General features: G+C 43.5%; 1 protein-coding gene across 7 annotated transcripts in view; it reads right to left on the bottom strand.

The window, feature by feature from the left end:
- Positions 1-25178, bottom strand: part of smtnb (smoothelin b) — a 553824-nt gene that overhangs the window by 503201 nt on the left and 25445 nt on the right. For 2 of the 7 annotated variants that reach the window (XM_068054826.1, XM_068054827.1), the window contains one exon: positions 21098-21216. The exons of the other annotated variants lie outside the window; for them this stretch is intronic. The gene's annotated coding sequence lies outside the window, so the exon portion shown is untranslated. The remainder of the gene's footprint in view (positions 1-21097; positions 21217-25178) is intronic. 7 annotated transcript variants of the gene reach the window in all.

Here is a 25178-nt window from a genome sequence, read left to right as displayed (position 1 = left end):
AGATTCCAGCATTTTTCCTATGACAGATGTTAAGCTAACTGGCCTGTAATTTCCTGCTTTCCATCTCCCTCCTTTCTTGAAGAGAGGAGTCACATTTGCTATTTTCCAATCTGATGGAACCTGTCCAGAATCTAGGGAATTTTGGAAAATTAAAACCAATACATCCACTATCTCAGCAGCCACTTCTTTTAAGATCCTAGGATGAAGTCCATCAGGACCTGAGGACTTGTCAGCTTTTAGTTCTAATAATATTCTCAGTACCCTTTCTCTGGTGATGCTAATTGTTTTAAGTTCCCCCCTCCCTTTCAATTCTTGATTCACCTGGGATGTTATTTGTATCCTCTCCAGTGAAAACAGATGCAAAAAATCTGATCAATTCCTCCGCCATTTCCTTATTTTCCATTATTAACTCCCCAGACTCACTTTTGAGAGGACCAACACTCACTTTACTTACTCTTTTACTTTTTAAATACCTATAGAAACTCTTACTATCCTTTTTTATATTCCTAGCTAGCTTTCTCTCATATTCGGATTTCTCTCTCATTATTCTTTTAGTCATTTTTGCTGTTTTTTTATTCTGTCCAATCTTCTGACCTGCCACTACTCTTCGCTGAATTGTACGCTTTTTCTTTCAATTTGACCCATTTATTCTTACTCTCTGCTTTGTCTGTTAATCAATTTTCAATCCATAGCAGTATATTACCCCCAATCACATGTGCTCTAATCTTGTTTACTAACCTCCTGTGTGGGACTTTATCAAAAGCCTTCTGAAAAACCAAATGCACCACATCCCCTGGTTCTCTTTTATCGATGTTACAAGTAACATCCTCAAAAAACTCGGACAGGTTTGTCAAACATAATTTCACTTCCATAGTGGCGCAGTGGTTAGCACCGCAGCCTCACAGCTCCAGTGACCCGGGTTCAATTCTGGGTACTGCCTGTGTGGAGTTTGCAAGTTCTCCCTGTGTCTGCGTGGGTTTCCTCCGGGTGCTCTAGTTTCCTCCCACAGCCAAAAGACTTGCAGGTTGATAGGTAAATTGGCCATTATAAATTGCCCCTAGTATAGGTAGGGGAATATAGGGGCAGGTGAGGATGTGGTAGGAATATGGGATTAGTATAAATGGGTGGTTGTTGGTCGGCACAGACTCGGTGGGCTGAAGGGCCTGTTTCAGTGCTGTATCTCTAAATCAAAAATCAAATCCATATTGACTCTGCCCAATCATATTATTTTCTAAGTAAAAGTAAAATACTGCGGATGCTGGAAATTTGAAATAAAAACAGAAAGTGCTGGAAAAACTCAGCAGGTCTGGCAGCATCTGTGGAGAGAGAAGGGGAGTTAACGTTTCAGGTCAGTGACCCTTCAGAACTGGCAAATATTTGATATTTATTATTTGATATTTGCCAGTTCTGATGAAGGGTCACTGACCTGAAACGTTAACTCTGCTTCTCTCTCCACAGATGCTGCCAGACCTGCTGAGTTTTTCCAGCACTTTCTGTTTTTATTTATTATTATTTTCTAAGTGTCTAGTTATCACATCCTTTATAATAGATTGTGACAAACCACGCCTGCCAAATGGAAACATATTAATTTCATCATATGGAACATTATTTGAACTGGTACTGAATCTTGAACAAACTTGTTTAAAAATACCACAGGACTGAGTGGCTGAAAACATGGCTGCACATTTGCATTCTGAGAGACAGTTGAGAGAAACAATGCAAGTACTCCCTGATTTAATTTGCCAGATGGGTTTTGTCAACAGTGATGATCAAGAGACATTGAGAGTCATTGACTGTCTAAGAGCTTCCCCCCACTGAGTGTCTGGTAAGCTTGGAGAAATCCACAAACCTTGCAGGCGAGGTTGAGGCTGTTTCAAACAAGGAGCTAGTCACATGACTAACCTGCCGGCCAACCTGGGGATTAATTGAATTGTGCTCACAGAAAAGTTTTGAGACCAACTACAATTGAACTTCAAGAAGAAACCACCTCCCACACTCTCTCTCGCAAAGTTCCAGGGACCCGCGGAAGTAACTCAAGACAGAAGACCCCTGCAACCTCCTGGTACCAGCAAAACAAGTTTGAAAGTGTGCACTGGGCCCCATGAGAACTGCAGGACTTAACTTCCAACCCAAAACTAGTAATTGAATTTCATCTACTGCTTCAAACCTTTCCCCTTTAATTCTTTCTCCTCCTCCATATCTATTTGTGTGCGTGTTGATCACGTATGCATGCTAGCGTGGTTGCATCACATACTTTTAGTAGTTTTAACTGAGTTAGAGTTTTAAGCTTAATAAACTTATACCTTTCTTGTTTAAATGGGAGAAAACCTGTCTGGTTGATTTCTTTACAATTACAATTAGGGAGTAGAGGGCAAGGACTCACTGAGGGGAAGCTAAAAACACTTAAAAGTTAAACCCTGTTACGGCCAAACCAGGAAAAGGCCAAGAGGGAGCCCTAGACCCCTTCCTCACCCCGTTGTAACATTTTTCCTACCACTGATGTCAAACTAACAGGTATGTAGTTTTCTCGCTCCCTCCTTTCTTAAATAGTGGGGTTACATTTGGCTATTTTTCAGTCTTCAGGAACCTTTCCAGAATCCATAGAATTTTGAAAGATAACCATCAATGCATCCACTATCTCTATAGCCACCTCCTTCAACATTCTGGGATGTAGCTCAGCTGGTCCAGGGGATTTATCAACCTTCATTCCAGTTAACTTTGAGTATTACCTCTTTATTAATACTAATTTCTTTGAGTTCCGCATTTTCTAGTATTTGAGAGATTTTCTGTGGCCATAATTTTATACCCCCCACCTCTGGACTGAACAACGACCTTCCCAACCCCCACCACTGCTTCCCTCCACCTCCCCCCACCCCCCCCCGCCCCAACCTCCTCACCCTCGCCAGGGCCTTCCAGAATGGCCCCAGTAACCCTGCCTCATCTACCTTTGTTCCGGGTTTCCCCCGCTGGGCCTGGGTCAAAGGCCTCTGTAGTAACGGCAGTGGCCACTGTTCCCAGCCCTCTGATTGGCCAGCAGCTCTTGGAGACAAGGTCCCCTTCCGTTTAAAGTTTTTAAAGGGGCTGGAATTTCACCTCTTAAAACTTTGAATCAAAAAGTATTGCTCTAGTGGGGCACGCAAAAACAGAGGCAGGGTTCCCCCTGCCTTTTTGGCCCAGTGCCGGAAGCCCTGCCTCCAGCACAAAATCCAGCCTGGTAGCTTCCTCCATGAAGACAGACACAAAATAATTGTTTAGTTTCTCTGCCATTTCCCTATTCTCCATTACAAATTCTCCTGTCCCTGCCTGTAAATGACCCACATTTGTCCTTGCTAATCTTTTCCTTTTAACATACCTAAAGAAGCTTTTACAGTCTGCCTTTATGTTTCTTGCTAGCATGCATTCATATTCTCTCTTCCCTTTCATAATCAGTTTCTTGCTCATCCTTTGCTGGATTCTAAATTGCTCCTAATTCTTGAGCTTACCACTTTTTCTGGCAACCTTATAAACCACTTCCTTTGATCTAATGCAATCTTTAACTTCTTTTGTTAGTCACAGTTGATTCATCTTTCCTGTTGGGTTTTTGTGTCTTAGAGGAATCTATATTTGTTGTAGACCATGTAATATTTAGAGTCATAGAGTTATACAGCACTGAAACAGACCCTTCAGCCAACCGTCTCCATACTAGCCATTAAGCCTATCTATTCTAATCCCATTTTCCAGCACTTGGCCCGTAGCCTTGGATGCTATGGCATTTCAAGTGCTCATCTAAATACTTCTTAAACGTTGTGAGGGTTCCTGCCTCTACCACCCCTTCTTTAAATACTAGCCATTACTGTCTACGGTTAAATCTTTGAGTGTATTTTCCCAATCCACCATCGCCAACTTGCCCCTCATACCTTCATAGTTTCCTTTGTTCAGATGAGTAGAGGTCAATTGTGAACCAATAAATTGGTAAAATATATGATTGAATATAACAACACAGTTCTGACTATGGCTGAGGATCAATCACCTGCCTGTCCTCGTACAATTAAATGAGAAATGCGTCCCTATCCTTTAGGTTAAATTTACCTACAACTCACTTTTTCCTCCTTTAGGCTGCGTATGTTCATACTTTGGCTTAGACTCCCTTAGGCTCTCTCCAGTTAGAGAATAAGATGTCTCTGACTCGCCAACTATTCCAGTCTCAAACTGCTTTAAATTCACGTCTTGAGAGAAATAAAAAGGTTAACTTCTGACTCCTCACTCAGTGTGTGAGTGTTTTTGAAGGACTGGCTCACTGAGTTGCCAAAGTTACTACCTTCAATGAGAACATTTCCCCTTTGTGTGGAAGTTAACGGCAACTGCTGTTAAAGCTCTCTCCAACTCCCATCCTGCAGAATATATGGAATGCAAACCTTTTCCAATGCCATGATGTGAACTACTTTGGGGATGTGCTCAATGACTTCAAATTGTCTTAAAAATAATAACATTAAAAAATATATACATTTTGATGGTTCTTCTGTGTGGTGCATCACCTAAAATCAACATTGTTAATACAAAAGCAAAATACTGCTGATGCTGGAAAGCTGAAACAAAAACAGAAAATGCTGGAAATACTCAGCAGGTCAGGCAGCATCCATGGAGAGAAAAACAAAGTTAATGCTTCAGGTCTGTGACTTTTCATCATAAACCAAAAATCCCTTCTAAGTCAAACAAACAGGTAAAAATTTCAAAAGGTTCCAGTTATACATAAAGTTTAAAATCAATATCCCCATGAACTGGCATGCATCTCAAGCTATTTATACTAATCAATATTGATGTTCGGATTTAGAGGGGGAAATTTTTACTGATCTAATCCACAGGGAGCAGGTCAGACAGAAAGTCATGGGGAACCTGCAATTTGGAATTCCAAAACTCCACAATATCTCAATTATGTCACTGATTAGATCCCTGTCTGGAGGCCAGCCTGGTTGAAAGGCTGGGCCTCCAGTTAGACAGGGAGTTGGTGGCCAGGGAAGGCCACAGCAGCAGCTAAGTCTGCGGCGGGGACTGGAAAAAGGGTGCAGGGACCTCGTAGATGATGGTAGGATCAGGGACCTCAAGGGAAAATGTCACAGGTGCCCGATTGCAGAAGCTTCCCAGGCAGGCACCTGGATCCAGAAGGTAGATGTGAAGACACTTACCTCCTGAAACCACCAAGTCTTCACCTCAATGAAGCTGCAGGTTCCCTGACACTTGGGAAACCCAGCCATCAATAGTTCAAGTTGCGAGATAATGAGACTCACAGCCTCATTATCATATTTAATATTCCGAACTGACATCTTGGAGCAGGTTAAAGCCAGAAGTGGACAGGTTGGAAAAGGGTTTGGGTCGGGAAACATGTCAGACTTTAAGTTCCCACTTGACCCAAACCCACCCTCCCTCTACATCACCCACCGCGCACCCCACACCACCCAAGGTTAAATTTCAGCCCAGAATGTCCACCAATAAAGCAAGATCATTTTAAATTTTAAAACTCAAACTTTAAACAGGACAGACCAACAAGATGAAGAAATTGGATTAGAGGAGATGGGTCCTAAATATTAATAGATGCAAGACTCACCCCTTAAACTGTGATGGTAACACAAGTCCGTACTCAAATGGCTAGAACTTTACTGCTTTAGCCATAAACAGCATATGGACCATGACAATTAGCACTATCAGGATAGCAATGTGCAAATAGTATTCCATCTAAACTAGCAGAATTTTTCCTAGTGACAAAAGAGGGTAACAATAATTTAAGAATATGGTTACTTAGTATAGGGGCTTGAAAGTTTCTGCACAGTTGTATAAGGGCCTGGTCAGCTCAGAGGCACTGCAACCAGTCATGAATAGAATTTTTGAAAACACAAACCAATGTCAAGGATTTCTAATGATCATTATATATTTTCCACTCTCCTTTAGATTTTGACTCAGTGGCATGTAGTTCTGCAGGTACTGGTAGCCCTCTAGTATCTTGCCCAAATTATCATGCTTCCTATGCTTTACTAGATAATGATCGACAGACTATTGAACCAAGAGGGAATCACAATACAGACAGAGATCAGTCCTCAATGGACAGACACACAAACACATTTTGAGACAGGATCACTGTGTACTAACAGCCGTGGCTCATTTGGTATCTTTCTTACCCAAGTCACAAGGTTCTGGGTTCAAGTCCAGCTCCAAGACTCGAGTACAAAAATAAAGGCTGACACTCCAGCGTAGTAGTGCAGCACTCTGTCAGAGGTGCCTTCTTTCAGATGAAACGTTACATCTGGTGGATGTAAAAAGATCCCATGGCACTATTTTGAAGAAGAGCAGCGGAGTTATCCCCGCTGTCCTACCCAATATTTATCCTCAAACATCACAACTAATTATCTGGTCATTATCACATTACTGTTTTTGGTAGCTTGCTGTGCACAAATTGGCTGCCACATTTCCGACATTACAAATGCGATGACATTTCAAAAGTGATTCAGTGGCTCGAAAGCACTTCGGAACATCTTGTGGTCATGAAAAGTGCTATATAAATGCAAGTCTTTTTCTTTTAACTGATATTGAAGACATCACCTAGGATTGCAAAGGGAATGCCAGTGTTGAGATAGAAGCTGCAACACTGAAACTTAAACAAATTGAGCATAATCACCAAGTTGCTTTCACTTTCAGAATCTAGAACAATGCATTCACTGCTCAGCACAGAATATTTTTATCTGCTAAACTGGGATCCATATTTGACATATCATTTGCTATTCCAGGATCATCCTGCATGATAATGACAGCACTGTGCGGATATAATATATATACTACAAGTCTAAATGGAAACAGATATGAGTCAAAGTAGTTAAAGTGAAGCTGAAGTAACTAATGTGCGACACAAACATTTACAATTTTCTGTGAGTACTGTGGGGAGGGCAGGGAATTTTAAATTTTCATATTTACTTTGGTGTCAGTAGTAGTATGCATTTTCTCCTTGAGCCTTTACATTACAACCTTTCTGTAGTAATATTTCAAAGATATCTGCCTAGAGTAAACCATTGCAACTATTAAGCACTCAATTTGGTCTTAAAATGTGGCTTATTTTAAGGTACATCTCAAAAATAAACAAAATGCCATATGTTTATAAATGATTTGCTATCTTGGGCACATTAGCTGATCATAAATGTCACAAACAGTTCCCTGGTGCTGACAGCTCCAATTTTGTGGGACAAGTCAACAGCTTTTTTTTGTAAAGATAAACAGCTTGAAATGACTTCCTTTAATCTGTTCCTTAAAGATGCTTGGAAAGGAAGAGCAATCTTGTCACTTCCATCACATTGATGTCATTTGCAAACATAAGTGACATTGACAATGCAACGTGCTCAGACACAAATAGCATCCATCATTGTGTTTGCTTATCGAGAAGTCTTTTCCTCCGAACCACAGGAAAATGTTTACAGGGAGGCGAGGAGGGAGAGTGTGAGACTGAAAACACCCAAAGAACCCAGGAAGGACAGGGACACAGGGTTCATGCCAAACTCAAACTCATCGGCAGGACCTCAAACATCTTGCAACAAATGGACAGCCTAGCTGGCAGGGACACCAACAGCAGGAGGCCTCGACTGGGGAACCTTGGGGACAGTCCCTGGCAATCTGGGCTGGGGAAGGCCTAAGACTTCCTTGCAGGGCTTAGGGTACTGTGGAGCACTCCTGTTCTTCCTGGCGCACAAGGAATGAAACAGCCAACTACCTTGACGAGCTTGCAACTCCTGCCTTCTTTTTCACTGAAATTTACTGCTGCTCCACAGGTTTCCCATCGAGCTCCCACTTACACTATAGAAGCCCAATGCAAATAAAGAAAAACTTTTTATAGAGTGTCTTTCACAATCTCGGGACATCCCAAAACACTTTGCAGTCAATTAAGTTGCTTGACATGTAGCTACTGTTGTAAATGTAAGAAATATATTAAGTATCCAGTCTCTCTACAGCAGCATACTCCATGATATCTGCTGCCATTTTGCACATCTTGCAGCAGTTTGAGGTCATATTCCACACATTTCACATTTAACACGGTCCATTGTGGAGGCAGGGGAGGGAGTTTAATATTGAGGCCCTAATTTTTGTTGGCAAAGTATGATTGAGTAGCCCATTCATAGCATCACATGGAGGGAGATTATATTACAGGAAATGTTTGAGATATAAGTGCAGCAACCTTGATCACACTGCTATACAGAAACACTCTGCAGAGGCATAAACAAAAGTCGAGTGAACTCCCAACAGCCAGTTTAGAGTAGCCTTGGTAGAACCCTGGAAGCAGGCTGCCACAAGAAATGTACACCTGAGAAAGAGCAAAAGTACTGGCAAGAAAAAGGTTAGTGCAGCTTAAAAATCCACATCCTGCTCCACCACTGTAACTATGGCAGTGGAAATAAACACTCCTTGCCAGCAAAGCAAGAGTCCACTCTAGCCACAATTTCTAGGTCAAGCGATACATATAATGCAGGTGTTTTTTTCTAGTACTTTGGACATTTCTTTTTGGCGGGGAGAAAAAAAAGTGGGCTGCACTTTTTGTACATCAATCTACGGGGGCAGATGAAAATATCAACCACCCCTGGATAAAATTCCTGCAAACCTGTTAAAGGTATTTTAATCCCTCCTCTCCCCCTCACACCACCCACTAACCACCATTTTATGGTAACAATGCAGACTAAGACCCAGTCTCCAGCCAGTCAGCAAAACTCTGACCTAGGGTCTTTGACCTGAAACCGTAACTCTAGCTTCTTTCTCCATAGATGCTGCCAGATGTGCAGAGTATTTCCAGCATTTTCTGCTTTTATTTCAGATTTCCAGCATCAGTGGTACTTTGCTCTACCATTTGATTGGGTCCCTGGCGACAGCTGATATTTGACTCCCTCCGACCAGTGGTGACATCATTTCAGATAGCTTCAAGCGGATGTCTGTATGTTAATGATATTCTACTTCAGAAAGCCAGGTGAAGGATAGAACTGGAGCCAATATTTACATACTTTTATCTTTATTTACAGAGACACACATTACAAGCATACACCTCCTAACCCAAGAACCACAGTTTCATCTGTGGATATTTATAGGGATTCAAGTGAATCACCAAGGTTCAGTGCTAAGACCACTGCTTGGTTGATGTATATAAAATGACTTAGACATTGAAATAGAGTAAAATTTCAAAATTTGATGATACCAAATTTGAAGGTGTGGCAAACAGTGAGGATGACACCAATGGACTGCAAAAGGACATGGATAGGTTAGCAGAATGGACAACTAAGTGGCAGATGGAATTTAATATTGACAAATGTGAGGTGATGCATTTTGGCAGAAGGAATAGGGCGAGGCAATATAGACTAAATGGTACAGTTCTGAAGAGTGTACAGGGACAGAGGAACATGGGAGTTTATGTGCAAAGATCTTTGAAGGTGGCAGGACAGACAGCGTTGTTAGCAAAGCATAGGGGATCTTAGACTTCATAGAGGTATTGAGCACAAAAGCAGGGAAATTATGCTGAACCTTTATAAAGCTCTGGTTAGGCCACAACTAGAATATTGTGTCCAGTTCTGGTCACTACACTTTCGGAACTATGTGAGAGTCCTTGAGGGGGTGCAGAGGAGATTTACCAGAATGGTTCCAGGGTTGAGAGATTTTAGCTACAAGGTTCAGTTGGAGAAGCTGGGGTGTTCTTCTTGGAAGAAAGGAGATAAAGGGGAGATTTGATAGAGGTGTACAAGATTCTGACAGGTTTGGGTACGGTAGACAAAAGCTATTCCCATTAGCTGATGGTACAAGGACTAGGCAACACAGATTTAAGCTTTTGGGCAAGAGATGCAGGGGGATGCGAGGAAGATTTTTTTTTAAGTGTCACGAGTGGTAATGACCTGGAACTCACTGCCTACGGGAGGCAATGAAGGATTTCAAAAAGGAAATTGGATGGGCACTTGAGGGAAATAAACTTACAGGGTTACATGGATAGAGCCAGGGAATGGAACTGATTGCAGCCAGCATGGATTCGATGAGCTGAATGGCCTCCTTCTGTGTTGTTATGACTAATACTTGTCCAACATTCCGACAAAAATCATCTGGTTTGGTTCAGAAGATACAATAATGTCCTGACTAGGTAAACTGCAGATCCATTGACTTACCAAAAATAATTGCCTCATTATGCTCGACGTCAAGTTTCATTTGTGCCTTATTCATAGGAGCCTTACTCAACAGCATAGGTATCTCACTAAAGACTATAATCAGTACTTATAAAATGCTTACTCCAACTGTTTTACATGGAAGTATAACTCTTCAGTGACCTCAAGGTGTTGTCATCACCAAATCTAAAGCATGTAGTGCTTTTATATTCCTCAACCTTGCGTCAATCCTCACTACTCAGTGAATCAAGATAGCATCTTAACCAATCTGTTCCACATAACGTTGAAGTGCAAGAACTATCCAACACTGCAGTTAAATGAGTCCGCAAATAAATTTCCTTATGACCAGTATAATCTGTGAAGATGAATCATTATTTTCATCCTCTTCATGTGTCATCTTGAGGACCCCGCCTCTTCACTTTGGGCAGTTCACTGCATAATAATTCTTCAAGCTATACCTGAAGCACTTATTAACTGTTTTTTGGGAATTTCTGGAATTCATTCTCCCACCATTGCTGTTCCAAATGTTTTTTTTGCTATAATAGCCAGATCTGCCAAAGCTGCTTTCATCCTCATTCTGCCAGTCTTTAATCCTTCCATTGTACTGGTGCCTGCGTCCAGTATCTGGATCATTTCAAAATCTGGCAATCAAGTCCTCTATGCTTTGTGTCCCCACAGAATGTCCTATTGGTTCCACAAAGGCTGAAGGAAATGACTGTTTCTCCAGCAATTTTTTCAAGGCAGCAGACTTCTGATCCAATACGGTCTCCCTCTCTGAAAACCAGTTAGAACCAGTAGCCTGTCCATATGAGACACCTTAGCACAATCCAGCAATTTAAAAGCTAGTACTGATCCAAGGATTCCCCAAATTGAATTTCATCAATCTTTTATGCAATCTGTTAAAGTCCATGATATATTTGTCCATGGAATGCCTATCTGATTTCCAAAATCAAAGTGTGACCGTGCCTCACAGGCACTTAACAGATCATCTTCCTTGTAAATTTAATTCAAGAACTCTAATAGAAGGTCTAAACCTTTATCGCTATCCAACTGACAGGCATCCAGCTCACAAAATACTTCTAATTTTACTTCTGGTAGGAAGCAACAATACCACAGCCATACCTTGTTTCCTCTTTGGTAAGGATGTAACCAGTGTCCACATATTCAGGGCGGCACAGTGGCGCAGTGGTTAGCACTGCAGCCTCACAGCTCCAGCAACCCGGGTTCAATTCTGGGTACTGCCTGTGCGGAGTTTCTCCCTGTGACCGCGTGGGTTTTCACTGGGTGCTCCGGTTTCCTCCCACAGCCAAAGACTTGCAGGTTGATAGGTAAATTGGCCATTGTAAATTGCCTCTAGTATAGGTAGGTGGTAGGGGAATATAGGGACAGGTGGGGATGTGGTAGGAATAAGGGATTAGTATAAATGGGTGGTTGATGGTCGGCACAGACTCGGTGGGCCGAAGGGCCTGTTTCAGTGCTGTATCTCAAAATAAAAATATTGATTTTATTCTTCCACTGGTCATATGGCTCACACTCTGACAACAGAGGGTAATCATACCCCAACAATTTACCCTGGTTTTCTGCCATTTTCCAAAATGGCAACTGGGACTGTAGGTTTCTGCCTGATTTTATCCCTCTCAGCTTTCACCTTAGACAACCATCTTCTGCTACCATATTCTATTCCAGAAAGCCAGTTGGTGAAGGATAGAACTGGAGCCAATCTTTCCACACTTTTACATTTATTTACAGAGAGTTACACATTATAAGCATACACCTCCTAACCCAACAACCACAGTTTCCATTGGTGTCTACTTATAGGGATTCAAGTGAATCACCAGTTAATACCCACCAACTGCATACAATTAATATAAAATTAACAAATGAGGCCCTGGAGTTACAATCTCCAAGGAGTGGGGTGGATTACCACCCAGTTAACACAAATTATGTATTTTATTAATAACTAAGTAGTCCTTCAATAAAAGAATTAAAAACCTAACTGTTGGAAAAAATATATATGGAAGGTAAAACAGATTTTAGCTCTTTAAGCCAAAATATTTAATGGTAATTTACTAATTAAACAAAGATCACCTCTAATACACTTCATGAACAGGATTTTTTACACACTACTGTTTTGATGTGATAATTGCTGACCATCATACTTTACATTTGCCAAATGTTCTTTCTTTTGGGCCTCCTTATCTCGAGAGACAATGGATACGCGCCTGGAGGTGGTCAGTGGTTTGTGAAGCAGCGCCTGGAGTGGCTATAAAGGCCAATTCTAGAGTGACAGGCTTTTCCACAGGTGCTGAATGTACCTCTTAAATAACTGACTCATTTAGAAGTTTGCTGGTAATTAGACTACAGCAGTGGACCCAGAACAACTTAAAAACGGTGAAAGCCAGAGAATGGCTTGTCAAACTTAAATAAAGCAGTCCCAGGTTTAAACACTCTTCCAAAACAAATTAACCAATCTGCAACTTTCAAAGAATCCCAAATCCCCCTGAAGCGACACTTCAGAATTGAAGAGTTCTAGATGAGTGCAACATACATCCATTTAGAAAGCAGGATTAAGCATAACCCAAGAGGGGCGGCACAGTGGCGCAGTGGTTAGCACCGCAGCCTCACAGCTCCAGGAACCCGGGTTCAATTCCGGGTACTGACTGTGTGGAGTTTGCAAGTTCTCCCCGTGTCTGCGTGGGTTTTCTCCGGGTGCTCCGGTTTCCTCCCACAAGCCAAAAGACTTGCAGGTTGATAGGTAAATTGGCCATTATAAATTGTCACTAGTATAGGTTATAGGTAGGTGGTAGGGAAATAGAGGGACAGGTGGGGATGTTTGGTAGGAATATGGGATTAGTATAAATGGGTGATTGATGTGCGGCACAGACTCGGTGGGCCGAAGGGCCTGTTTCAGTGCTGTATCTCTAATCTAATCTAATCAATCTGTCCATTTAATATGCCTTTCTTTTTATACTGGAATAAACTTCAAGTGTATTTCAAATACTTCCAAACCAGTAACAACAAATGTGGTGCAGGAGATTGATTTTCAATGTAGACAAAGGGCTGGATTTAGTGTTCCCGTCACGGTTTCCAGCAGCAGACTCGGAAGTGGCATACCATCTACAAACATTCACTCCCTCCACCGCCGACGCACAGTAGCAGCAGTGTGTACCATCTACAAAATGCACTGCAGCAATGCACCAAGGCTCCTTAGACAGCACCTTCCAAACCCGCGACCTCTACTAACTAGAAGGACAAGGGCAGCAAATACATGGGAACACCACCACCTGCAAGTTCCCATCCAAGTCACACACCATCCTGACTTGGAACTATATCGCCATTCCTTCACTGTCGCTGGGTCAAAATGCTGGAACTCCCTTCCTAACAGCACTGTGGGTGTACCTACCCCAAATGGACTGCAGCGGTTCAAGAAGGCAGCTCACCACCACCTTCTCAAGGGCAATTAGGGATGGGGAATAAATACAGGCATAGCCAGTGGCGCCCACATCCTACGAATGAATTTTTTTTAAAAATCACAGGCAGCTGGCCAATTACAGTAATGGCAGGGACTGGCCAATTATGCGACATAAGTGGGATTCAAGATGCCGAATGACTCTGCAGCAGGTGCTGGCACCATATTTAAAACTCTGCCAGCCCTGCTTGTATTGCTGACTTAGACTCCTTTGCTGTTTACTGCTGCAATTGGTGCAAGAGGGACTCCTGGACCATCCCCCCTACCCCACCCCCTGCCCTCCACTCTACAAGGAAGCCATAGTATGGCAGAGGCAAAACACTGGGTGACCCCATGGTTTAGCAATGCCTCCCTTGAGATTCTCCTCCAGGCTGCATAAGAATATCAGGAGGTCCTCTTCCCCAATGATGGAAAGAAGAGGTTCTCCCACCTGACCAAGCAAGCCTAGATGGAGATCGCAGAGGAAGTAAACAGCCCTGGGGCCATGAGCTCAACGCAGCAGTGGCATGGAGAGAAAAGGATGAGGTGCCTGGAGTTTTCTCCAGCTCCTTGTCAGCCTCTGGTCAATAGGGAGGTTCAAGTAAGCCTTGTAAAGGGAGGAGGAGAGGCTAACCTTCACAGATCGGGTTCCCCTCAGAGCACTTAAGAGTGTGGACAGCGGCTCCTTAGCCGCTCCGCTAGTGAGCCCAGCTCCAGTAGCCACAATGCCTGAGGAGAGTCCTGCACCTGTGCAGGAAAACCTCAGGCAGCCGGTGCCCTCCAGGCCTCAGACAGCCTCATGACACCCGCTGAAGTTATCACAGGCCAAGGGGTAGCATGATCAGCAGCCTGCCTCCAGCCCAGGTGCTAGCACAGGGGTCATGCCTCTCAGAAGCACTCGAAAACATATAAAGAAAACCACTGAGACACAGCTGGGGTTTCATAGGTATTTGAAATTTGCCATTTGTTCTCTGTTATATTTTATTGTTTTTGAAGTTAACATTCATTGTGGAAAATGCTTATTCTTTCATGCCTTAAATTGTGAGATGCAGACTTCACCGTACTCCCTTAGTGGGCTGCCAGAGTAGGCACAACCCTCCTTTGGTAAGTGCCTCACCCAGGACAGAGCATGAGCTTAAGCTGGGGCCTAGGCAAGGAACCCAAAAAGAAAGGAGGTGACATACTGAATGCTTTCAGGTAAGTTTTTATTGACTTCACTCTAAGAGGCCATCATGGTGGCTGAAAGCAGGTAAGTATGACACTGTCTCTTGCCCCTTGGCCTGTTGCTCAATGTGCCTTGGCCTCCGGTCCAAGAGGTTCAACAACCAGTGCTACCTGCTCATTAGCCTCCTCTTCGTCAGTTGAGCAGTGGCAATCAATCATGTCCTCTTCAGACAAGGCCTCCCCCTCGGAGGGCTGGGTTGTGCAGAACATAGCAGACCACCATGAGACCACTGCTTGGGCATACTGCAGGGCTCCACCAGATCAATCTAGGCACCAGAATCTCACCTTCAGCAGCCCGATGGCCTGTTCGATGGTCACTTGGGTGGAGCCTTGGCAAGTGTTGTACTTCTCCTCTGCTGCAGTGCGAGGGTTCCACAGTGGCATCAGTAGCTATGTCTTCAATGGGTAGCCCTTGTTCCTGAGAATCCATCCCTAAAGGCGAGCGGGAGGCCTGAAAAGCTGTGGCACCTGGGACTGTATGAAGGTGCCGTGGCTGCTTCCCAGGAAGCGGGCATGGACCTGCAAGAAACACTTTCGGTGGTTGCAGACCAGTTGAACATTGATGGAATGGAAGTCCTTCCTGTTGAAGGAGGTGGCTAGCTGGTCTGTTGGAGCCTTGATGGCCACATGCGTATAATTTGTCACACCTTGCACCTGGGGGAATCCAACGATGGCCCCAAATCTGATGGCCCTCTCTGCCTGACTGTCAGGGTTGGTCCGGTAGCATACACAGTCACTGGCCCCCTTGAACAGCACATTGGTCACCTCCTTGATACGGCAGTGGGTTGCTGCCTGGGGGACCCCACATACGTCCCCTGTGGATCCCGAGAAAGATCCAGACACAAACGTTTAGTGCCACTATGACCTGCAGGGCCACCGGCATAGGGTGACCACCGAACCCCACAGGTCACAACTCGTCCTGCAGCATGGCATGTAAGTCAGTGACGGCCTCCCTGGAGAACTGCAGTCTTTGCTGACAACGCCGCTCAGACATTTGGAGGTAGCGGATTTGAGTCCGGTACACTCTCTGGTGCAGGTGCGCTGTTCTTGGCATAGCTGGCTAATGTTGCTCTCATCGTTGAGCTTCACAGGCAGGTGCAGCTGCCTACTGGCCCTCCCTCCGTCGGCGGCGCTGCATCACGCCGCAGCAGTCCACAATGACAGGGTGTATGAGACCCATGCCAGGTGATCAGTAGGCCTCAAGCGTGCTGTCCTTGCAGTGATAAAGTTGCCTTGGTGGGGGATAGAGGTGCAGAGAGATTGGACATCCATAGTGACGAGGAAGCACTTAGGGTCAGGAAATTGTTGAAATGATATAGGATATCAGAAGAGCCCGGACCAGGGGAGAAAAAATACAGAGTCAAGATAGGAAGAACTAGTTCAGTGGGGCATGAACAGGCTGAAATGATGGATCTAACAGGACAGTCCTGTTTGTAGATTTTGGGAAGGAGATGGAAGCGAGCTGTCTGGGGTTGCAGGACTATGAGGTTGGAAGCTGTAGAGGGAAGATCTCTGGAGGAGAGGAGGTCAGTGACAGCCCTGGAGACAGCAGTTTCCTCTACACAGGGAAGACCAAATGCAGATTGGGTGACCATTGTGCAGAACACCTCCGCTCAGTCTGCAAGCATGACCCCGAGCTTCTGGTTGCTTGCCATTTCAATTCATCATCCTGCTCCCATGCCCACATTTCTGTCCTTGGCCTGCTGCAGTGTTCCAGTGAACATCAACCTAAGCTCGAGGAACAGCACCTCATTTTCTAATTAGGCAGTCTACAGCCTTCCGAACTCGACATTGTGTTCAATAATTTCAGAGAATGACTGGCTTTTTTATTATTATTTTTATTTATTTTATTTTATTTTTTAACCATGTACCTGCCTTAAACTTGGTTCTTCATGTTTGTGCTTTTGGACAGAATTGTTCATTATTCTATCATTAACACTCTCTCTGGACTAATGCTTTGTCTTTCATCATACCATTAGCACTCCCTTTGCCTTTGTCCCTTGACAACTTGTGTCATTAAATCTCTCCTTCCCTCTGCCCCGTCACACACCTTGCCTTTTGTTCTCTTCTCCCCCATCCCCGCTTCACTTGCTTAAAACTTATCACATTTCTAACCGTTGCCAGTTCTGATGAAGGATCACAGGCCTGAAACGTTAACTCTGCTTCTCTCTCCACAGATGTTGTCAGATCTGCTGAGTATTTCTAGCACTTTCTGTTTTTATTTCAGATTTCCAGCATCCGCAGTATTTTGCTTTTATTTCTTCATGCATGGGTTCTCCTCTACTTTGCATTATACATTGAGTTCCCAGACACAATGAAATTAGAAAAGGGAATAAGTAAAAATGTAAATATAAAAATACAAGAAGATAAAGTACAAATTTGTTCTTCTGAATCACTAATTTTAATAGTGCCCAGTTCCAGAACTGTAATGTTTGGCCAGTGCACTGACTAATAATGGATTATGATTTGAAATTTTAAACAATGAGTTTTTAAAAAAACACTTGCACCACAATGAAATTCATATCCTATCCCAGTGTGGAAAGCACCGTATTAACAGAAAAAAAGTGACTAATAAAACTGAGACAGCAAACAGCTTTTTAGTAGTGTCCACTAGCTGAAACCAAATAATCTATACACTGCAACAGCTGAACAATAGCTGTTCAGGGGTAAACCAAATATTTTAGCCCAACTGACAAAAAGGTGCTGCATGGAGTCAAGATTATGAAACACACTATCAAGCCAGATCCAGTACACTGCCTCCAGTTTATCCATGGATATGGCAAACTCCTGAATTTTCTCCTAACTGCAGCTTTATAGCCCCAAATACAGAGATGCCAGTTGGTGCCCCCAACCCCAAATAATATGGGTAGAAACACTGTGGAACATAGCTGGCCCAATAAGAAAGTTGTATAGCTGAGGCCCAATTTTAATTAAATCTACCCAGTGGTAATGAGATGGGAATGCGGGTAAAATCATCTTAGTGTTCCAGAAACCGCCGACCATTATTTTAAGTCTGGAGCTGATACAGTTGAAAAACACACCTGCTTGAAACAGGCAATTATGTTATTAATAAATTCAATTTGGCGTCCAATGACAGCATTAGATCCTCCATACAATTTTAACTTGGCAGGCCCTCCTTGCCTCATTAAGCAATCACTCCTCATTGTGGGTACTTCCTTTAAAAAAAAACTTATTTCCTTTGGCTTACAAGCTGCAATGGTGGGGGGAGGGCAGAGTGCATTGTCCACATCTCCCAGTCAAAGGTGTGTCAAGCAAGTCAGCAATGCCTTCCTTCCCATAGCAAACCAGTAACATTACCTTACCAATAGATGTCAACAGCCAGAATAAGGCAGCTTTGACCTGAAGCAATGTGTCCATGGCACAGCAGACTGCATGCATGTAGCTTTAAGAGCATCAGAAGATCAGCCAGCAGTTTTTCCTCAAGAGAAGGGTTTCTACTCCATCACTGTACAACTGAAGTGTGTTCACCACAAAAGAATCTTGCAGTTTCAATCTCCACATTTAAGAAAAGAATATACTTGCATATTGGAGGTGGTACAGTGAAGGTTCACTAGATTGGTCCCTGGGATGAGGGGGTTGTCCTATGATGAGAAGCTAAGTATTCTCTGGAGTTAAGAAGAACGAGAAGTGATCTAATTGAAGCACAAGATTCTAAAGGGTAGACAGAAATTAGTTCTGTTGTTCGGGGAATCTAAAACACGGGGGCACAGTCTCAGGATAAGGGGCCAATCATTTAGGACTGAGATGAGGAGAAATTACTTTGCTCAAAAGGGTTATGAATCTTTGGAATTCTCTGTCCCAGAGGGTTGTGGATGCTCCATCGTTGAATATGTTTAAGGCTGAGATAGACAGATTTTTAGTCTCTTAGGGAATCAAGGGATTTGGCGAGCGAGCGGGAAAGTGGAGTTGAATCCTAAGATCAGCTATCATCGTTTTGAATGGCGGAGCAGGCTCAATGTACCATATGATCAACTCCTGCTCCTATTTCTTGTGTAGTTGCTGGCAGCTACCACGAAGCCTTCATTTTGCAACACTCATTCACCCTACCATCCACCACCATCACCAACCTCCCTCCCCACCATCTTTCCACCCACCCAGAAACATCAAAGAATGGATGCCAGCGACAACAGGTATACTCTCCACACATGGCTCAAGCCACCCATCACATCTGAATAACAGAGATGCAATCAGAGCCAGGGGGGCCATTTGGAACATCATAGGGCATACCACTGGTATTCTGAAGTGAAAATTCAGGTGCTTGATAGTTTTGGGCCTCCCTACAATATAGCCCAGACAAAGTGGGTCACATCAATGTAATTTTCTGCATTCTGCAAAACCTGGCACTGCAAATAGAACTGAACTTAGAGGCGGCACAGTAACAAGAGGCAAAATCAGAAGAGAAAGAAAGAATTGGATGAAGACAAGGGAGAATTACAACATGTTGAGAGAAGTCAGTCAACAGTTGATAGTGCAGATCTCAGTGAGCTGCTCAATCTTCTTCCTTGCAAAGTCACAAAAAGCCACTCAGCATTAACAGTTCTCGTTAACATTTCACCACTCACTTCATTTTGTATTAACGATCATTGAAACAATTCACCCAACCTCTATCAATTGCATTCTAACAATGCAGACTAAGAAGCTGCAATGAAAAACTACAGACCAAAGTGCAAAAATAAATGATGATTTGAATTCCAAACACAATATTGTAGTGAAATAAAAACAGAAAATACGAAAAAAAACTCAGGAAGTAAGATAGCATTTATGCAGAGAGGAATAGATTTAACATTTCAGATCGAATACCTTTCATCAGAACTGGAAGATGTTTGAGATTAATAGAGCAGGTTGTTGCTGCCTCTGTGAGCGCATGTGGCCACTGAATTCTGGGAGCTTAAGATGCAGACTACAGTACTTTGGCTGCGATTCACTAGAGCTGGGAACATCACTATGTGCATGTTGAAGCAGTTTCTTCTTCCAGCAGTCCAAAGAAAATCTTCAAGAGGTTCATTCCCACTTTAGAAGATCTCTGGCTAATCTGTTGGAAAGTGGTTGGTTTCCTGTTGTGGCAGTCAAAATGCAAAATTCGCCCATGAGATTATAATGTGGTCCAGTACATAAAAATACCCAAGCCTGTTTTATGGTGCACAGGATGAGTTTGTAATTCACCCCGCTACCCACCCATGAAGAGTTAAGTAGAAGCTTCCACCAAGAATTTCAAAAATTGATCCTCATCTATAGCCTACTGCCAATAGCAGGATACCATGTCAACAACATACCTGTATAGCCCAGGTACCACTTGAAAGGGATACATGTTAATTCATCTGTCATGGAAGTTCAAAGCAATAGCAGCACATTCAAAAGATGGTCAGTATCACAACAATCGCTGCAATATATCTAAAAACAAATACCACTCAAAAAAATCTGCCCCCGAGCCACCCATAAATCTCTAAGCAAAGCTAATTTCCCAACTGTATTTGTACACTAAAAAGAACCAATTACAATATACAAAAAAAAAAACAGCCAAGAGCCACACTCCAGAGACTCAGATTTGACTCATGAGGAAATTAAATGCACTGTATGCCACAGCTGCAGAGCTGTGTGTTCCATTTGTACAAATCATTTACGTAAAACTGGATTTTAAAAAAACACAAGTAAAACAATACCAGGAGAAAATCAAATCAAAATCAACTTAAACCCTCTTACTGCAGCAGTATCAATTTGGAATGCCACACAGAATGGCTCATCCTTTTAACAGTAGTGTTAATATCATAGTGTGCAAAGTTTCTGGAACGACAAAGGAAGTGGTGCAAGTTTTCAGATAAGAATTTTGCCTTTTAAAAATATTAACATATCCTGCAGTACAGCATTATTACTGATAGTCCTCAAAAAGTGTTCAAATTATTGGGCACAAGACTTGACCCAAATCCTTTAGACGGTTTCCACAACCCACTGAAATTCTTCTGGACCAATTACTGGGAAACTGATCAATCTTCCCTTGTACGCAGCTGGAAGTTACATTTAGTGGGCTGCGGAAACCGTCTAAAGGATTTGGGTGATGGTTATGCCATGAACATCGAGAGATGCTTAGATTCTCTCTTGTTGGAGATGGTCATTGCCTGGCAGGAATGTTACTTGCCACTTATTAGCCCAAGCCTGAATATTGTCTCGGTCTTGCGGCATCTGGACACAGACTACTTCAGTATTTGAGGAGTCGCGAATGGTGCTGAACATTGTGTAATCAACAGCGAATATCCCCACTTCTGACCTTATGATGGAAGGAAGGTCATTGATGAAGCAGCTAAAGATGGTTGGGCCTAGGACAGCCAGGTTACAGCATCTTCTCTTCTCCGGATGGTTTTCTCACCTCTTCCTGTCTTAGGTCAGCTTGGTTTTTTTCAGGACAATAAAATATGAATGGTTATTTGAAATAGACAAATGTTAAAATAGAGTAATCTCCTGTTTGTCCAGCATCAGCATCACTCCTCAAAACACAAACTCAGATTCACCCTTTTTCACAATTTATAGCTCCATTAACAGTGCTGGAAATGTGGACATGTTAATAATCGGTTCTACACATATTTACATCAGAAAATAGTTTTACATTTTGATATTGAATTCTGAAATTAGCTGTTCAAAAATATTACACAAACATTTATGAAATAAGGAGACTGAAACTACAGCAGGATTTAATACCATCATAATCGTTACTCGTGTTCCCCAACTCCCCCCCCCCACCCCCACCCAGAGTATACCTGGCAACTCAGTAAACATTAGGAATTGAAGCTGGGCATTTTCTGGTACATATAGCTCAAATTTTTGTGGTGCTTACCTCCTGAGCGGGATGCACTTGTAGGGCTTAAAAGTTAACAGTATGATAAGTTTATCAACAACTTTATTTCAAAATTACTTCCATTTGGTGAAAAGGTGTACTGTTACAACCAAGTGAGAAAGGGGTCTAGGGGTTCCCTCTCAGCCTTTGCCTGGTTTGACCATAACAGGGTTTAATTTTTAAAACACTGTGTTTTAGCTCCCCCTCAGTGAATCTTTGTTCACTGCTCTCCAATTGTAAGTCAAAGAAACCAACCAGACAGGTTTGCTTAGATTTAAACAAGAAAATGGAAGTTCATTAATCTTAAAATCTAATTCGGTTAACGACTATGAATACGCGATGTGACCACGTTAGCATGCATATGCGATAGACACACACACAAATAGAGACAGAAAAGTAGAAAGAATAAAGAGAAAAGTTTGAGGCAATAGCTGGGATTTATTTACTGTCCTTTGAGTTCGACATAGAGTCTTTGATTGCCGGTAAGTCTTGCCGTTTCGTTGGGGCCGATTGCACACTTTAAAACTTGTTTCGATGTAGCAGCCTTTTCTCTCTTGAGGTTTAAGTGACTTCAGTAGCTCCGGAGATGCATGAGAAAGAGAGCGAGCTAGCCAGGAGAGAGGCTCTCTTCTTCCAAGCTCAGTTGCAATCTGACCCAAACTGTTCTGTGAGCAGTTCAAAACCAAACCTGGGCCAGCAGGTTAGTCATGTGACTAGTTTTTAACAAACCCTACTGCGTTTTTGTGCATTCCTTTCATCTTAGCACATATCCACAGTGGGGGGGGGGGGGGGGGGGGGGGTGGGGGTGGGGGGGGGTGCGGGGGGAATGAATGTGGAACAAGCCAGCATTCCAATGTCTGTTGATTAAAATCCATTTGGATTAATTGGATCAGGGAGCAGTTCCCTTTATCTTTTCTGTATGCAAAAATGTTCCCAGTCACTGCTGTGATTTCTTTAAACAAGTTATCTTTTCAGTCCAACAGTTTAAAATTAATGTTCATATGACAAAATTAATATGCCTCTTTCATGGCAGGTGGGGTCTTCATTACACCTCCACACCCAGCAGAATGAAATGTCATTTTTCGAAGAGCATTTCATTAAAACGGACTAGAGAGAACAGTCAGTACAGGAAAACACACATGCATCTCTGTCATTCTCATTCATTCAGAAATCCTAAAATTGTTCCCGCCTGTCTTTTCTTGGTAGCAGTGCTGCTTTAAACTGCCCTTTTTGGCATCCCAATAAACATGTGATTTTTGGGGATATTTTTCAGTTTGCACATTTCCATGACTGCGAGGGTGTCTTTGTTCTTGTTGAGGTCTGTAGGGGGAGGGTTAGATTTAATTATCCCTAGTGTGGAGTTCTGCTCATGGGCGGCGGCAGTGGGTGGATCCACCCTGAACTCTCTTTCAGTGCTTTGATAAGTCATGCAAGAGCTTTTCACCTTAGCGGATCGCAGGTTCCTTTTTCTCCTGACTGTGGGGGTAGAATCTTTGCTAATCTTCCCTTTGTCCTCTGGGACACTCCTGCTTTCAGGTATTTGTCCAGATTCTACTGCACTCCCCTGCAGCACTTTGACTAGGTGAGGAGTCACCCTCATGGTTTCTCAGCCCTCTTGAGGACTTTCTTTGTCTCTGCAGGTTCCTATAATTGACGTTCGCACCTCTGGTGGAGTGCTTCTAGTGTCTGCATTCATATCGGAGGATGTAGGGTCCAACCTTTCAAACATTTCAGGGTTGGCTGACCAGACAGTAGGGGTTTCCATTTAGAATTCCTCCTGGACTTCTTTTAACCTGTCCTCTTTGTCCCTTCTTCCCCTTTCCCCTTCCCAACTTTTTGCCATCCTTGTGCTTGGTCTGTCCCCTTTTGTTCTCACCAGCAGTCCCTTACACGTCACCAGTCCTCTGCTGGAGGGTCCTCCCAATGCGATACAGGACTTAGGGGTGCAGATTCCAATGTAGGTTGGGGTTTCCCCTCAACTTAACACATGTGGCAACTCCTGCAGTACTCCACCATATCTTTTTGGAGTTTTGGCCAGTCAAACTGCTGTCTTATGGGCACTTTGTTTTTTTGTGTACCAACATATACAGCCACTGTAACCTTGTGGGCCATTCTTAATATTTCTCTCCGGTACCTCTGCACGCACCACTAACTGGTGGACTGCTGTCCACTCCTTGCTCTCAGGTCTGTGAGGAGAACTCCATTTCCTCATCAGTACCTCATTCTTTAAATAGTAGCAATCAAAGACTCCCTCTCTTCAATTTCACTCTGGGCAGCCTATGCTAACTCTCTCAGTACTGGGTCGGCTCGCTGAGCCTCAGCTAGGGAAGATCCATTTAATTCATTCCCTGGGTCTTCTAACTTTCCAAAGAAAGTCTCAGACAGACAGACCTCATGGTCATCTACCTGCAGTGCCAATTCAGTCTCCTCTGGGGGAGCTGGTTTGATCCTGGCCTGATTCACTACACATGCAGGGAAACTGCAGGGGACTGTCTCCTGCCACTGCCCGGTCTCTCTGACCTCCTGCGGTCTCTCTTGCACTACTGGGGAAGCTACCACCTTTGCCCCCGCCAGATCATTACCTAGGAGCAGGTCAACCCCATCCACAGGCAAACTGGGGACAATTTCGACGGTCACTGGTCCCGATACTAGGTCACACTCCAAGTGCACCTGATGTAAAGGTACAGGCGTACACGGCCCTCGAACACCATTCTAGTATTTACTGCACTCTCTGGGGGAAAAGGTCAGGTCTTTTCCCAGTAAAAAGGATCTAGTGGCCCCTGTGTTCCGGTGGATTACTATGGGCTTGCTGGCCCCACTCGGGGGGTATTGGGTTACTTTCCATTCAGACATAAAATCCTGCCAACCTTCAGGAATCCTATTAAATTTTCCTACACATGCAACAGTAGGCTTCCTGAGTCTTACTATTACTGCAGTTAAAGCCACAGCTTGTTCAGCTGTGCTTTCCATCAGGGTCCTTTTTCCTTCACTGAGCGGGTGTGCCCTGCTTAATCCTACAGGCTTTCCTTTTAGTTTCCAGCAGTCAGCTCTTACATGCCCTGCTTTATTACAATGGAAGCACACAAGTCTCCTGGTATCACTCCTACTTACAGCACCTTCCTTTTTGGTATTTTTAAAAATTCATTCATGGGATGTGGGCGTCGCTGGCCAGGCCAGCATTTATTGCCCATCCCTAATTGCCCTTGAGAAGGAGGTGGTGAGTTGCCTTCTTGAACCACTGCAGTCCATGTGGGGTAGGTACACTCACAGTGCTGTTAGGAAGGGAGTTCCAGGATTTTGACCCAGCGACAGTGAAGCAACAGCGAACAGCTCCAAGTCAGGATGGTGTGTGACTTGGAGGGGAACTTGCAGATGGTGGTGTTCCCAGGCATTTGCTGCCCTTGTCCTTCTAGTTGGTACAGGACATGGGTTTGGAAGGTGCTGTCTAAAGAGCATTGGTGCGTTGCTGCAGTTCATCTTGTAGATGGTACACACTGCTGCCCACTGTGCGTCGGTG

The sequence above is a fragment of the Heterodontus francisci genome, chromosome 23, assembly GCF_036365525.1.
Source record: "Heterodontus francisci isolate sHetFra1 chromosome 23, sHetFra1.hap1, whole genome shotgun sequence".
In the NCBI taxonomy this organism is placed as follows: Eukaryota; Metazoa; Chordata; class Chondrichthyes; order Heterodontiformes; family Heterodontidae; genus Heterodontus; species Heterodontus francisci.
This window is presented reverse-complemented; position numbering and strand designations above follow the sequence as displayed.